The sequence below is a fragment of the Peromyscus maniculatus genome, chromosome 5 (genome assembly GCF_049852395.1).
Source record: "Peromyscus maniculatus bairdii isolate BWxNUB_F1_BW_parent chromosome 5, HU_Pman_BW_mat_3.1, whole genome shotgun sequence".
In the NCBI taxonomy this organism is placed as follows: Eukaryota; Metazoa; Chordata; class Mammalia; order Rodentia; family Cricetidae; genus Peromyscus; species Peromyscus maniculatus.
The window spans coordinates 116,935,211-116,950,647 of NC_134856.1; the positions used below are offsets into that span (position 1 = coordinate 116,935,211).

General features: G+C 40.2%; 1 protein-coding gene and 1 long non-coding RNA gene across 10 annotated transcripts in view; one reads left to right on the top strand and one right to left on the bottom strand.

The window, feature by feature from the left end:
- Nucleotides 1–15,437, top strand: part of Fars2 (phenylalanyl-tRNA synthetase 2, mitochondrial) — a 448,933-nt gene that overhangs the window by 54,121 nt on the left and 379,375 nt on the right. The window lies entirely within an intron of this gene.
- LOC143273462 (uncharacterized) overlaps nucleotides 1–15,437 on the bottom strand; it is a 56,623-nt gene that overhangs the window by 4,325 nt on the left and 36,861 nt on the right. Inside the window, exons 2-3 of the long non-coding RNA XR_013051568.1 lie at nucleotides 12,017–12,116; nucleotides 1,478–1,658 (exon numbers count right to left, since the gene is read on the bottom strand). This is a non-coding gene — a long non-coding RNA (uncharacterized LOC143273462). The remainder of the gene's footprint in view (nucleotides 1–1,477; nucleotides 1,659–12,016; nucleotides 12,117–15,437) is intronic.

Sequence of the window (15,437 nt, forward strand, 5' to 3'; positions counted from 1 at the left end):
TCCCCAAAATATTGTGTACTCTAATAAACTTATCTGGGGTCAGAGAACAGACAGCCACTAAATACAAAGGCTAGAAAATGGTGGCACTCACACCTTTAATCCTAGCATTCCAGAGATAGAAATCCCTCTGGATCTCTGTGAGTTCAAGGCCACATTGGAAAAAGCCAAGCATGGTGACTCACGCCTTTAATCCCAGAAAGCCAGCCTTTACTCCCAGAGAGTGGTGGTAGAAAGCAGAAAGATATATAAGGCGTGAGGACCAGAAACTAGCAGCATGTGGCTGGTTAAGCTTCAGGCTTTTCAGCTGAGACCCATTCTGGATGAGGACTCAGAGGCCTCCAGTCTGAGGAGACAAGACCAGCTGAGGATCCGGCAAGGTGAGATAGCTGTAGCTTGTTCTGTCTCTCTGATCTACCAGCATGGACCCCAATAACTCGCCTCAGGTTTGATTTTATTAATAAGAACTTTTAAGAATCCTGCAACAACCCGCCAATCCCACAGCTGCTCAGATCCAACCAAGTAAACACAGAGACTTATATTGCTTACAAACTGTATGGCCGTGGCAGGCTTCTTGCTAACTGTTCTTATAGCTTAAATTAACCCATTTCTATAAAATCTATATCTTGTCACGTGGCTCGTGGCTTACCAGCATCTTCACATGTGGCTTGTCATGGTGGCGATTGGCAGTGTCTCTGACTCAGGCTTCCACTTCTCAGAATTCTTCTCCTCCTTGTCCGGCCTATACTTCCTCCTGCCTGACTACTGGCCAATCAGTGTTTTATTTACTAACCAATCAGAGCAACACATTTGCCATACAGAACATCCCACAGCAGCCATCTCCCCTGAAGATGTGCATTTGAGGGCAAGTCAAATGGCTTTCTGTAGAGAGCAGATCATACACTTCCTTTGTCACCTGCCTCTTGAGATTATCTTGTTGAGAGACATGCCATTGTGCAGCAGGAAGGAGGCTGGCAGCTTGAAGGAGGCTGGCAGCAAGCACTGGCAAACATCTGCCTCCTTTACTTCCTGTGTATCTCACAGTTTCATATTGAAACATTTGAGCATTTATCAAAAATGGCTTTCACTGGAAAACACACTCTTTAAAATAAACTAGTCTTTTAGTTACAAAGAGTGTTAGAGCAATGCAGGATTGCTACACAGATGTGCAGCATGACAGTCACTTTTGGATACTCATCATCTTCCAGGATGGCAGCTCTGATGGACATTTTCAAATGGGTTACCTTTTCCAAAGTCCAAAATGAGAGGAAGTGCTAGCATACTGTGTGCCTGAGCTCCCATCCTCACACTCTAGGCCAGTCTCCAGAAAGGTCGAGTTGCACAGCAAGGGATGCTTTAGCAACACGTCTCCTCAGTGCTGAGTCTAGCTCATGCCTGTAGCATCCTGCCCTCTCTGTCATCAGCACTGCGTGAGCCTAGCAAGGGACCGACCCACTGTTGAGCCTACCTGAGTGCTTACCTGAATGGCGTCCCTTTCAGCAGAGTATGGCTTCCATGCCAGATTCGTCTGTCAGACCACTCAGCCACTGCAGATCACAGACTCTTCCTGCAGCTCAGGCAACAGGGTTATCAGCAGATGTTGGTATATGTTATCACACTGGCCATGAACAAAATGGTCCTCTTGTTTATGAAGATACCATCTATTTGATGAAAACTTTCAGTGAATAGTTAAGTACCAGAATGAAGAATAATACACAAATGACCAGCATTTACAGTATTTGTTATAGGCATTAATGGGCAAATTACTAAGAAAATAATCAGTATCTTAGAATAGAGACTCAATAAAAAGTACTGGAATTTATTAAATGTGTGAAAACATTTTTAATGTTCTTAAGAGAGATTGTGAAAGCGTGTACTTTTAATCATCAACTGGCAGAGATGGAGGAAAAAGAAAGCCTCATAAATGCCATGCTTGTGAAGAACTGGAAAATTCCTTTCCTTATATTATTGGTGGTCAGTCTTTGTGTAGAATTGTTTGGCAGTACATGGTGACAATTTGAAATACACATTTATCTGTGTGACAGTTCCCTACTTCCTTCCTGACTCTACCATACAGGTCACAGCCCGTAGGAGGCTGGTGCATATTGTTCAGTTCAGCATCATTTCCTTGGCTTGTCTGTGCAATGTGTGCTCTGCATTCCTTTCCTCTGGTGTGTAACTCTCTGGAGTTGGGTGTAGCAGGAATCTTAAAAGTTCTTATTAATAAAATCAAACCTGAGGAGAGTTATTGGGGTCCATGCTGGTAGATCAGAGAGACAGAACAAGCCACAGCTATCTCACCTCGCCAGATCCTCAGCTGGTCTTGTCTCCTCAGACTGGAGGCCTCTGAGTCCTCATCCAGAATGGGTCTCAGCTGAACTGTGTTGCTCCAAAGCCTGAATGCTTAACCAGCCAAAATTCTTCTAGTTTCTGGTCCTCACGCCTTATATATCTTTCTGGTTTCTACCACCACTCCCTGGGATTAAAGGCTGGCTTTCTGGGATTAAAGGCGTGTGTCACCATGCTTGGCTATTTCCAATGTGGCCTTGAACTCACAGAGATCCAGAGGGATTTCTATCTCTGGAATGCTAGGATTAAAAGTGTGAGTGCCACCATTTTCTAGCCTTTGTATCTAGTGGCTGTCTGTTCTCTGACCCCAGATAAATTTATTAGAGTACACAATATTTTGGGGAACACAATACAACCACAGTTGGGGGTTGGTTGTAGCCTTGGGTATAAGAAAACAGCATCTTGTTATGGCTCTTAGGTGACTCAGCAGATGAAGCCTAACCCAGGTGGCTGCTATGGTACTCTTTTGCTGGTCCTTATATAGGAGAATGGGGATGGTCTCTCCCACTCAGTCTCTAGTAGGGACGGGCTGGATGGGCCTGCAGCTCCTCCTTCTCCTCATTGCTCACCATCTTTGTTGAACCTCCAGTTCCCAGGTCAACAGGCTTGACCCTGTTGTCCACATGGGGCCCTAAAGCTTGTTCACAAAGCAGCAAGATTGGTACCTCCTTCAGTTACACTTAACAGGCACGTGGGGGTACATAATGGTTTTGTTGTGGATCACACTGGCAACATTTATAATCTGTTTATATATAGTTTATATTAATTTACTATCATTTTGCAATGACTTCAGATTCTCTTTAATCAATCCAAGTAATTAGTGCAGTTATTCCCAGTTTTCAGTTCAACCCTGCATTAAGGGCATGGCAGATATTAATTATTGAGTTGATGTTTAAAAATCCTGATCATGGTAAATCAGCCTAGACTGTTTATAAATGAAGCTGGAAGTAGCTGCTTCTTAGCTGTAATTCTTTATGCTGGCATGATATGTCAGTTACCAAATTCCAGGGAAATCATCTATATATCTCTTTACTGAATTAATTCTTATTTTCCTAAAATAAATTAATAAGAAAAAGAAAAGCAGTTCACAAATTTAATCTTTAATTTTTTTAAAGGACACTCTGCTAGTAATGTTACACATTCTGTTTTCAAGTAATCTTGATTGCTAGTTCAATTTATGAAGAATAGGAATATAGAAAAACCTGACATTGTAGATTATGAGGGAATTTCCTTTGGTTTTACAGTGACCTCCTGGATAACTGCATACCATACTCTGAATTTATTTTTTCTCCTGTCTCCTTTCTCATCCTCCTTCCTTAAGTAACTAGACTACATAACCAGGAATTCTGGGGAATGGATAGCTAAGCCCCTAATACCACTTGCTTTGAGTTGAGTCCCCTGGCATTGATAGTGACCTTTGCTTTTCTGAAATAGCTTATTGGCCATTGGCTCGTACTACTGACCCAATAGCTTTGGGGAAATTTTACCTCTCTCAGAGATCATAATAAAAAATAAAGAATTCTTGAAATTCATGGTATTGTTTTAGTTCACTTTAAAATAACCTCTTTAGTAGATCTTAAGATAACTAAATGAATACCCTGTGTATTTGTTAAAGGAGATGTCTGTTTTTACTGGGTTCTAATACAGGGTAGCTTTAATAAGTGGCTTCTAGATTCTTTATATTATCTTTTCACCCTTCTTTTTCTCAACATGAAAAAGTATTTTAATTTTAACCAGAGACTGGTTTGTCTTGATTCTCATCACCTAGGACATACGTTCTTTTTTTAAATATCAGTTAATTAATTAGTTTTTTACATTCCAATTACAGTTTCCCCTCCCTCCCCTCTTCCCAGACTCTCCCCTCATCCTCCCCTTTCCTCTTCCCTATCCAGTCCTCCTTTTTCTTCAGAAAGGGGCAGGCTTCCTGTGTATATTAGCCAGTCATGGCATATCAAGTTGCAGTAAGTCTAGGCATCTCCTCTCCTGTTAAGGCTGGATGAGGCTACCCAGTAGGAAGGAAGGACTTGCAAAGCAGGTAGCAGAGTCAGAGACAGCCCCTGCTCCCACTGTTAGGAGTCCCACAGGAAGACCAAGCTACACAACTTAACATGTGCAGAGGGCCTAGGTGAGTCCCATGCAAGCTGTCTGGTTGGCAGTTCAGTCTCTGTGAGCCCCTGTGAGCCCAGGTTAGTTGATTGTGTGGGTTTTCTTGTGGTGTAGGTCATACATTCTGTAAGAACACTCTTTTCTATGAATTTCTGGAATGGAAGATATGAGGATATAGGACCTTTTTTCTCCCTCTCTTAAAAAAAAATAGGGCCTTGAATTTGTTTTTCCATTTCCAGTGTTGTAGCCATGGAAGATGAATAGCTTGAGGAGGAGCCCCAAGCTCTGGCTCACATCTGCTCCTAGGACTCTCATAAAACAATGGACTTATATTCTTCTATATTTTCAATTGATTTCCTTGTCTGTAGTGTTTTTGTAATATCAAAGTACTACATATTTTCATTATTGTGTCTTTATAGTGAAGTAAAGGATCGAATATGATGGAAGTGTATTTTTGTTGTTCTAGCATCTCCTACTTTTCTTCTGTTGGCTTTTAAAAATTAAAAAAAACCAACGACATTGAAACAGCGTCTTGCATGCTTTAGGCTGGTCTTGAAATGTCCATGTAGCCTAGGATGACCTAGAACTTCTGATCCTTCTTCCTCACCTTTCTAATGCTGGGATTATAGCTGTGTGTCATCATGCCTAGTATATATGGTTCTGGGCATCAAATTCAATGCTAAGTTCATGCTAGGTGAGTACTCTACCAACTGAGCCATGTTCATACCCTCTCTGTTGGCTTTCGAGGTATACAGAATTCTTTTGAGACATGTTGAGTTAAGAAGAGTCCTTTCTAAGAAGATCCATTCTGAAGAGCAACTGAATGAGGGGTACCCTTCCTCAGGTGGTAAATTGTAACACAACCTATACACTCAAGGCTCTGGGAACACTACAAAGGGTGGCTGGAAAGATTATGAGAGCCAGAGGACCGGCACATTTCATGAGATAGCATCTTATGTATATGACAGAGAGTTACACCCATCAAATCTTAACTATATGGTTGCCTAAACACCTCTACAATGACATTAGTTGACACCCAGTGTGGATATGGGAAATTTCATAATGCCCTGTAAGGACGCTTACTGGGCCAAGGTCACCTGATATGACCACAAGGAATGAAACCAGGCTGGGGTTGGAAGGGCCAAAGGAAAACTGAGGCTGTAACAGTTTAACTGAAAACAATCAGACTTTTTATACTTTCACCAGAAACCGAATTTAATGTCAATTTCCAGGATCAATACAGTTGTAGTGGCCGGGATACAATGACGTTTGCAAACTATACAGGAAAAAGAAGATTAATGTCTAACACCAATTGTCCTGTCAAGATTGCAGGTTTTCTTGACTTTCAGAGGAACGTACAGAGAAACACAAAGCAGCCTGTATTACTCAAGGTTCTCTAGAGTCATAGAACTTAATGGAATGAATATCTGTCTGTCTGTCTGCCTATGTACCTATCTACCTATCTGTCTATACACATAGATACAGACAGACTGACGTACAAATTTCCATATAGATATGGGAATTTATTGGAGTGACTTATAGGCTGCAGTCCAACAATAGCTAGCATTGATTGGGAAGTGCAAGAATCGTAGTTGCTTATTCCCATGAGGCTGGGTGTCTCAGCTGGTCTTCTGTATGTGCTGGAATCCCAAAGAGGTAGGCTCCCTAGTGAAAGAATGGATATGCTGACAAGGCGAGGGCAAGCAGGTGAAGACTGAACAAACCCTTCCTCCTTCTTCTTCTTTTTTTTTTTTTGGCTTTTCGAGACAGGGTTTCTCTGTGTAGCTTTGCGCCTGTCCTGGATCTCGCTCTGTAGACCAGGCTGGCCTCGAACTCACAAAGATCCGCCTGCCTCTGCCTCCCGAGTGCTGGGATTAAAGGCGTGCGCCACCACCGCCCGGCCCAAACCCTTCCTTCTTACATTGTCCTTATACAGGCTTCCAGCAGAAGGTGTGGCCCAGATTAAAGGTATGCCTTCCCACCTCAAGATCTGGATCAAAAATGTGTGTCTTCCTGCCTCAAGATGTGGATCTCAAGTGTGCCCTCCATTTCTGGATTGTAGTACATTTCAGATACAGTCTGAACACTTCACTGCCTGAGGGAGCGCATTGGTCTCTCAGGAACCGGAAGGCACATTGTTTCCCAGGAGCCATGGACTCTAACCTGGAACAACTATGCCTCTCCAGGCCAACTCTGTGGTTTCTTTCAGGGCCTCACCCCAACATGAAGACCTACAAGCAATTAATAGCTACTAAAAAAAAGGGAGAATTAGTCTTCTCTGTGTTAGTTATGGTTTCTATTGCTTTGATGAAACACCATGACCAAAAATCAAGTTGGGGAAGAAAGGGTTTATTTGGTGTATACTTCCATATCACAGTTCATCATTGAAGGAAGGTAGGACAGAAACTCAAACAAAGCAGGAGCCTGGAAGCAGGAGCTGATGCAGAGACCATGGAGGATGCTGCTTTCTGGCTTGCTCCTCATGGCTTGTTCAGCTTGCTTTCTTATAGAAACCAGGACCATGAGCCTAGGGATGACTCCCACTTAGAACGGGCTGGGTCCTCCCCATGAATAGCACAGCTGGATTTAGGTTCCCTCCTTTCATAGAACTCTAGATTGCATCAAGTTGACATAAAACTGTCCAGCACAATCCTGATAGGTTTCCAATCTCAAGTATTCATTCTTAAGCACATATACACATGAGCAATACTAAATGGATCCAGTAGGATGTATTTATATATATGAATACACACACACACACACACACACACACACACACAGAGCAATAATTAAGTCATGAAATTGAATGGGAGTGGGTGGAGGATCTGGATGTGAGATCCTATGGGATGAAAATGATGCAATCCTGTAATCACCTATGAAATTCTCAATCAAGTATTAAATGAAATGTAAAAAAGAACCACCCATTTAACCTGCTCCACTGTAGCCTAGGGAATTAAAAACCTCAGTTGTGAACCTGCCAGTTAAGGCGAATTTTAGCATTGCATGCTTTCTGGGTTTTGTTCTACACTGCTCATCTTTTCCTGGACCTGTCTCTAGATGTGACCATGCATGCCTTCTCCAGTCTGCTTTTCCTGTTTGAAGGCATCCTGGAGTAGTTCACCACCTGAGTGTCCTGCTTGAGAACTTTCTTGTCTCTTTCCCTTTCTGATGCAGTCCTTCCTTTCATGGGCACTTACACAGTTCAGAAACTCCTCTGTTTTGGTTAGTCGATATGCAGTCCTCTGGTGAACATCATTTTTGCAGAAAAATGCATAGCTAACAGTCAACTTAGGGATAGTTCATCAGGGTGGGTCTTGTAGTTTTGGGAAGTACTTCATGTTAGTGAGTTTCTCTCACTGTTGATAATGGTTGAAATGGGAGGTGAATTTTCCAGTATGTGGGTTGACTGTGCTTACTGCCATGCTGTGGTAGATATGCCTTCCAGCTGTCTTTTTTTTTTTGTTTGTTTTTGTTTTTGTTTTTGTTTTTCGAGACAGGGTTTCTCAGTGTAGTTTTGGTGCCTGTCCTGGATTATGCTCTGTAGATCAGGCTGGCCTCAAACTCACAAAGATCCTCTTGGCTCTGCCTCTCGAGTACTAGGATTAAAGGCATGCACCACCATCGCCCCGCTCAGCTGTCTTTTTCATAACTCTTGTTGATAAAAAATGTTTGTCCCCATCTACCAGTTGTTTACCTCTTTGCTGTCTATTGGGACAGTTCTGACACTGCCTGGTGTTTGTGTAGACCACACAGGCAAATATTCTTTGGGACTTAATTTGGCCAAGCACTGCCTGATCGTGTAGATTTTTGTCTTTAGTTTTTTCAAAAAATATTTCTTTTATCTTTTGAGATTATAATTACATCATTTTCCCCTTCCCTTTTCTTCCTCCAAACCTTCCATATACTCCTCTTTGCTTTTATTCAAATTAGTGGCCTCTCCTGGCATGATTTGTCGTGTTGAATTACAGAAGATATAACCTCCTCAGTCTGTATAAAGTTCTTTGTATGTTTTCAGGGCTATTTGCTATTGGATAAGGAATTGACGTGTTGTTCTTAGGGAAGACCATTTCTTCTTAGCATTCCTTTAGTGCCTGTAGTTCTTTGTGTAGGGTGGTGAAGGTCCTCTGGGCTTTCCCCCATTTAATGTCTTGGCTTTATTTTGTTTATTGAGACATGGGCTCATTACAGAATGGGCTTGAACTGTTGATCCTCTTGATTTTGCCTCCAGAGTGCCAGGATCCTGGTGTCTGCCGTCATGTTTGGCTAGAAGATGTATATTGTGCTGCTTTTGTCCTAGTAGCTCCTTTTGCCTCAGTATTATATATGTCCTGAAGTAGGAAGATGTTTTATGTTTGGTTGCAGGGGCATTTAAGATCACTGTGTATGTGTGAAACCTTCCTTACATGGTAATGGGGCAAATGTCCACTGCTCTTTAATTTCACTCAACTCTTGGGAGGAAAATTATTCATATTAGGAAAATAATAGGAATCTTATGGAAGATAAAATAATTCATCAGCAAATGGCATTAGTCAAATTTCATAATCCTTTGAATTATTGCAAAGTATATTTTTCAGTATATATACATATATATTTTTTATTCTATTCTGATGGGTAGCAGATTTGAGTAGTCATAATATGCATGCACTTGAGTGCACTATGCTCTAAAGGACTTAAGTGTTGCTGTGATCCAGTCGATAGTAACTTGGTAATTCTTGATTATCCAGTATATATTTTTTTCAATCTTATTTCTCATAGAATGATATTTCCAAGCTTATACTTAGGTAAGCTTTGTTTTAAAAATTAAATTTTCTCTTATTTTGCTTGGTTGTTTTCATTTTAGTGTTACTTTCTTCACAGAGATTTTGCCTGAATAAGGGGTTGCAGTTTTGAGGTGCTGTGTAGATGAGAGAGTAACCAGAGCTAGAGATCATATCTCTGGGGTCATTCACATAGCCTCCCCAATGTCTGGCTAGCCAGGCTATCCCACTTAGGATTCTCTGGTCACAGGAGAGGGCTCACATTATAGTGTTCTGTAGGTGGCTTGCCCATTTGACATCTTTGATAATGTAAAGGAACTTATTAGACATCTTGTTCTCATTCACCTGTAGTTTCCATGTGATGTTAGGACTAATAGTGAATAGTCAAAGGTTGGTAAGTACATGTAAGAAGACCTGGTTTAGCTATCCAGGACTCACTCCAATTGGGATTGCAACGTGGGTCACTTAGCAATGAGTCTAAAAATTAGGGTGAAATTAACATGAACAGAATTGGATCTGATACAAAGTGCAGAAATATTCCAATTGTTAAGGTGAGTGCCTGAAATTATTTGTTGCATCATAGAAAGTATAGGCAACCTCTTTTATAGTCACTAGTTTTTAAATGGATTGGTACCCTCTATCTAGCATGATATTACCAAGGTATAATTTATAAGAAATTCTGGTGAAGATATATTCATGTTTAGTAAATATTATCTTCAATTTGGTATTCAATGTCACTACATTCATTTAGTTTTCGTGGCGTTTCTGTGATTGATTTATTGTCAGGGTCTTACTGTGTTTCCCAACCTGGCTTTGAACTCTGAAATAGACCTCCTCCTCCTTGTTCCATTATATTTATTTATTTTGTGTGCATGTGTGTATGTGTGGCTGTACATGTGCTGCCTGAGGAGGTCAGAGGACAACTGCTGACAGTATGTTTTCTCCTGGGGAATCAAGTTCTGATTCTTGGCATGGTGGCAAACACCTTTACCCACTGAACCATCTCACCAGTTCTGAGATGGATGTTCTTGATGGATCTGTGCTTTTCAGATATGAAACTATAGGTCTTAGTGGTAGCAGGATTCACTGAGTGCCAGGTGTGCAGCCAGCTCTCTGGAAATACAAAAAAGTATCAAACTCTCCGCACTGCAGGATTGTTAGATGTCTTCATTTGAATGACTTCACAGAAGCATTGCACAAATGCATGGCTTTTATGTCTTCGTAATTTGAAGGACTTCATGGGAGCACTTCATAAATGCATGGCTTTATTTCAGCTGGCAGTGGTTTGATATCAATGTATGAAATGTTGAGAGTCAATAGAAAGAAGTGGATGATTATAAAGAAGACAGAGCAGAGCTGTAGAAAGGCTAAATGAAAACGTGCTGTTAAGAAACTGTCAAATTTATAAATGTCCTTTGAAGATGCTGTCCTAGCAATTTTGGGCTGATTTGATCATTGATAATATACTGAAGTAGCCAATCTATTCAGGTCAACATCAGTTGCTTTATTTAAAATTGTGCTCACTCAAACCATCCTAATTTCAGTGGATTTGATAGTATAAACTTGTTATGATATGGATTCAGATAGGAGAAACATAAAACAGGGGAAATCTTCTGTTTTTCAGCTCCACTTGTCATTATAGTGCATTTAATATTGTGCCCAAGGGGTTACTGATGATCATGGAAGTACAGATAGAACCACAATCTGCAGTGGGTGTTAGAATCAAGACATGCGATAATCAGTTTCAGGGATAGAGAAGATGTAAAATTTGTTTTTATTCACGAAAACAGATGTGATTAGCAGAGTTAACTCTTAGGTTTATATATGGGCCATACTTTGAATGTTCTTCTAGAGCTGAGCAGATAGTTCAGTGGGGAAAGTACACTAGGACCCAGGTTCCTGTCCTTAGTACCCACATTAAATGTCAGGTGTGATGGCATACATCTTTAGTCCCAGAGCTAGTGAGAGCAGATGCGAGGCTTTGAGAGGTTCTCTGGCCAGCCAGTGTATCCTAAATGGCAAGCTCAGACCTTGCCTGAAAAAATAAGTTGGAGAAAAAGCTTCAGGCTTCCACATGTGCCTACATAGGAAAAATGTACACACACACACACACACATACACACACACACACACACACACACACACACACACACACACACACACACAGAGAGAGAGAGAGAGAGAGAGAGAGAGAGAGAGAGAGAGAGAGAGAGAGATATGATTGATTGATTTTTTTTTTTTTGTGGTCATTAACCTCTATAAAGTGCACCATTGCTGCTGTGGAATAATCTTTGGTACACTGTAAAGATTTGTTACTTGAATTGGTTTAATGAATCACTGATTGGCCAGTAGCCTGGCAGGAAGTATAGGTGGGGTGACCAAAGTAAGGATGATGGGTAGGCAGAGTCAGGAGTTGCCAGTAGGTGCGGAGGGAGCAGGAGATAAACGTGCCATGCTAATAATGGTACCACCACGTGTCAGAGTATAAATAAGGGATATAGGTTAACTTAAAATGTAAAAGCCTGAGCTATTGGCTGATCATTTACAATTAATATAAGCCTCGGAGTGGTTACTTGTAAACAGGCAGTTGGGACAAGAAACTTCTGTTTACACACTATTATACCATTTTGCTTTCTGAATTATCTTTGGATTTTTTATCTTCAAATACCTTTTACTGATTTGTTTGAGTTATATCAGAGAAATCAGAAAGCAAAGTAAAAGATCTGATAATTAAATTAAATGATGTGCAGCATTTTGGCCATGCTTGAGATGGGTAAGATGTAGAAAGGCATGTATGTGGAACTCACCCATCGTGTGTGAGCTGTATTTCTGGATGCTGACCTGTTTGCTTTCATCTTTCTTGCTTTAGCTGGAGCATGCTGTTGTCTCTGGTTCAAAATGATTGATCTGTAGATACAATCAGAATATAAAATAATGAATGGAAAAGTTGAAGTTGTTGTTACTTTGCTGACCATCATTTCAAGTTGAGGTTTTCTAGGCTAGATTGTGTCTAAAGAAGGTCTTGCTTGCTAGGGAACCAGCCCTCTATTGAGGATCTGTGTATGTGGAGCAGAGGTTAGTGTCTTTCTGAATCACTACCTCTAAGTATGTCTGGTTCTTTACACACTTTTTTGGAAAGATTTATTTGTGTTTCTGTTCTCTTTAGCTTGTGTTATTCAACTAGCCCCTTGATAAGTCAGAGAAGGCCCAACTGTCCCTAGCCAGTCCATCCTTTAGCTGACCAAGAGCATGTCCTGTCATCATCTGTACTGACTTTGAATTCTGCTGAGGCTGATCTTTTCCTGTATCTTCCCCTTTGTTTTGGACTCTTTAGGCTTGACTCATTGAATACAAGGTTGGAGCCTCACTTCTTACCTCTTCCATGAATGTCTTCCAGCCATTCTCTGTATATGCCCCATCTCTAAGATACTTAAGAGTCTTTAGGGCTGCCCTGTTGTTAATCACATCTTCTTAGAAATGCACTTATAGGTTTTATAGGTTTTAGCAACACTACTGCCCTCCAGACACAGGCATTTTAAACCTTTGATGTCAGATCTGATCATTTAAGTAACAGGAATTTTTGCATAGTAACATTTATTTTTGAGTCGTCTATATCATTTCACATAGTTTTATTTTAGTAAAAGTACTTGGCAGTGTAGAGGTAAAAATAGGTTCCTCACGTAAGTTATTATGAGGAGCATTGGAACATGGCTCATACACACTATTAGATGGAGGCCTATCTGGTACTGTCTCTTAGGTGAACTCTTCCTCTAACATTTTCCATTTGGTTCTCTCTGTTAAAAGTTAAAATGTGTGAACGTCTTGATATGTGTGATATAATGTGGTGATACATTGTGTACCCCAATAACAGTTGTCTGAAGATCAGAGGACAGAACAAGCCACTAGATTAAACATAGAAGCCAGACAGTGGTGGTGCACACCTTTAAATCAGCACTTGAGATCTCATGCCTTTGCTTGGGAAGCACACTCACCTTTAATCCCAGGAAGTGGTGACTGGATGGAGAAAGGTATGTAAGGCATGAGGAGAGAGGGACTAGAGGCTTTTCAGGCTGAGGAGTCCTACAGGTAAGATTGTCTCTCTGATCTTTCAGCATTCACCCCAATATCAGGCACTGTTTTTATTTTTATTTTTTATTTTTTTTTGATTATAAGACCTTTAGAAATCCAAACAACATTTTGGAAGCTGTCCTAACACCCTTAGGTTTTAGTCTGTCGTAAAAATGCTTCTGTGTATATGTAAACATGCATGTACAGTATACCTTTCATAGAGTTACTCATTTTAACAAAGTATTTGAAGAAACCTACACATCATCAGTAGAAAAACGAGTGTCAGTGTTTTGGTCCTTTTAGATGGTAAGCTGGATCTGTCCTTATTGCTGTATAACTATTGGATGCAGTCAGTACAGATTCTTAATTTAGAAAGATGCCAAGTGGTGTGTAAAGATTTGTTTAAAAATTAAGTATGAGGATGTGTGGATGTCCATATATATGTATGTGCACATATGAAGTACACGGGAGGAGATAGAGTGGACAGTATGAACTTACCATTTAAAATTTTCTTATTTGAGTTTTATTTCCGTATATTGTGTTATGTGTAAAATATGTGAGATTAATTTATTTTGTAGCCTTGGCTGGCCTGGGCCTCACTTTGCCGACAGGCTGGCCTCAAATTCATAGAGATCTGCCTGACTCTGCCTCCCAATTGCAAGTGCTAGGATTAAAGGAACATACTGTTAGGCCTGACAGGATGAATTTTTTATATATTTATAAGTAAAGAATTAAAATCCACATGACTGTCATTGTAACCCTGGAAGATAAGATAACACATATAAAGAGTTTCTACAGTCCTAGTACCCAATGATGTTTGGAACGTGGCTGTGGTCATGGTGGTAATGGTGATTGTGATGACAAGATTTTACCCTAAACAAACCCTAGAGTCAAAAATTGTGACTTCCATCCTGCATGATATGTTAGTAATCTTAAAGAATACAGCATAAAGTAGGAGATATTTAATAGTTCTTGTGCATAGTTTTTTTTCGTTCTCTGTAATATTTTATTAATGTTTTTAAAGGTAAAGTAATTATAAATCACTTAACATTAAGGAAACTAGTCAAAAAAGTTATATTGCCAAGAAATGAGAAAGAATGCATCTAGCCAATGTTGGTATTCTTGACAGGTAACTCCTGTTTCCCTCTGGTTTTGTGGAACCTTGGTCAATGCTGGCTATGTCTTAGGGGCATGTTAGCTCAAAAGCAAGGGATGTGTGTGTGTGTGTGTGTGTGTGTGTGTGTGTGTGTGTGTGTGTGTGTGTGTGTATTAGGGTCTGGTCCTGCCTTTTGGTGATTTCATCTGATGATCTGATGATTTACGTGAAGCTAATAGAAGTGAACTTGGTTTGTCAGGCCAGTCATCATCTGTTAACATTTGTCCTTGAGAGCTAGGTTTCCTAGACATATGTACCCATGCCCTGCAGAGCTATAGTCCTGAGTTCCTATTTTTAAATCCATGTCAAACTTCAGGAATTTTCATTGCCTTCAGTGGTTAATCTATTGCAACTACTTTGTCTGCTTCATGTGTGTCTCCCTCTGATCTTTTGTGATCTGTTAGACAGCTTAGGCCTGACTGAGACATAAATGATCTTCTGAGACCTGGCAATAAGAAGCAAGTTCTGTGCCAGGTGGAGAAAAGCCACAATTAACACTATATAAGTCCTTTGTGTTTCTCCTTCAATGTTGGAAGCCTTATGCATGAATAGGCTGTATTTATAATGCTATTAATAGATGTGTTTTTATTCCTTTGTCTTGTACTTATGTGCTGATGTTATTTTTGACCAGTATTGACATCTACAATTCTTTAATTAAGTGCACAGATGTCATTCACATTGAAACTGTTGAGTGCTTATTTTGAACAAATATTCTTAGTTTGAAACTAACATGTTTTTGAACAACTACTAATTGGTTATAATGTAAACTATTGTCACTGCTGTTAGGTGAAACCAAATTATCTTGTTGTTTAGCATGTGAAATTTTTTGTAGAAGTTGTATGAGTAATGATGAAACAGCTCATAATACTTTGCAAAGAGGAAAGTGAAAAATGGCTAATATTTTCTCTGCAGTACAATCACCTTTAATGTGGTCACAGTGCACAGTAAATGTTTCAGTTAGCAGATACCTGTACTTACCTTTTTCTTCTTTTGGGCAGTTATTT